The sequence below is a fragment of the Mus caroli genome, chromosome 19, assembly GCF_900094665.2.
Source record: "Mus caroli chromosome 19, CAROLI_EIJ_v1.1, whole genome shotgun sequence".
Lineage (NCBI taxonomy): Eukaryota > Metazoa > Chordata > Mammalia > Rodentia > Muridae > Mus > Mus caroli.
Genome location: NC_034588.1, coordinates 19,557,565 through 19,559,072, shown reverse-complemented (window position 1 = coordinate 19,559,072; position 1,508 = coordinate 19,557,565).

Genomic DNA, 1,508 nt, shown 5'->3' with positions numbered 1-1,508 from the left:
AGTGTAAGAAGTGTTAATTGTACAGAGACAGGAGGCAAACTCAGGGTAGCGTGTGACAGGCCAGGTTGAAAGCAGCAATCCTGGAGTCGAAAGTATGGCAGGCAGCAAAGGCCTGAAGGGTGATTCTTCAAAAAAAGTAATGTCTGTTGACAGGGTCTGGTGTATCTGCTGCTGGTGAACAGATATGCCTTCAGCAAAGACAGAAGCCAGAAATGAAACAAAGTGCATTGGTTTTCAACATGGATCTTAAAATCACCCAGTGGTATAGTATAAAGATTTGGCATTGAAAACCACAAGTAGTGGAGTAGAAATGCTGGGATCTTGCAGGGCAGTTGCTGAATTTATGCCACGACATGGGAAATAGTTCTTGAAGGGAAATGAATATCCATGCTTTGCCATGATATGGTCTTACTTCATTCACTCATTGGGTCAAACCATTTTCTTCTACATCTTAATACTCAACACAAGATGACCTAATTCTAAAAATCATATGAAAGTCCCAATCTGGTCCCACTTTTTTTCTTATTTTGTTGTCATTGCTGTTATTGTTTATATTGTTATCTCCTGTTTCCTTAGCTTTAGAATCAAAGTACTCAGGACAAAACCATCATCGCTGGGCAATACTGCACCGTTAGCTTGCACATGTTTCTACCACGTTTGTGTTTCTGCTTATCCTGCCTCCATTAGGCTATGAGGAGACTGAGTTTATATCACAGTAGGATATATTGTTATGGCAGAGAGACGCAAAGGAAGTGGGGAGAGACGGTGGAAAGGGGAGATAGGATGGGAGAGATGAAAGAAGGAAGTAAAGGGACAGGCAGAACTTCCTGTGAACCAGCCCTTGCGGAGAGAAGACGTTTCATAAGTTAAGCTGAGATACAATCTTAAACTCAGGACAATTACATTTTTCATCTTGATAGGGCTTGGGATTTAGTTTCTTTTCCCTACGTTTTGTATCACACAGTTGTCTGGCAGGAAGTCTATGATAAATCTACAGTCCTTTGCCACGGTGAGCACAGCAATAGCGAATTTGAATTTACAGTATTTAAATCGACAACTTACACTTTAAAGGAGACATTCCTATGCAAATCTGTGCTTCTCAAGTTAAAATTTAATAGAGGGAAGAACGCTATAGCGTGTGGGTACATAAATATTCTAAGTTTTGTTTCAGGAAGTATAAGTGTAGCAAAGTACTTTTCATAGTAGCTTAATACAAAACCTTCCAAATAGAAAAGATCATCTATCCAAGAATTTTTGAGTGAAACAGGAATCAAAAGCAAAATATAGTCACTCTCCTCCTGTGAAATATGAAAGGATTTAATTTTTCACATTCAAATTCGTCATCATTTATTGTTATCCAGTGAAACTTCCAACTAAGCAGATATTAAAGTCGCTCATGTCAAATATTTTGTCAACAAATCTAAGATGAAAAATGGCATTTGCAAAGCATTACTGGGAAGACAAGACACGATTTCTTTCTTTCTTTCTTTCTTTCTTTCTTTCTTTCT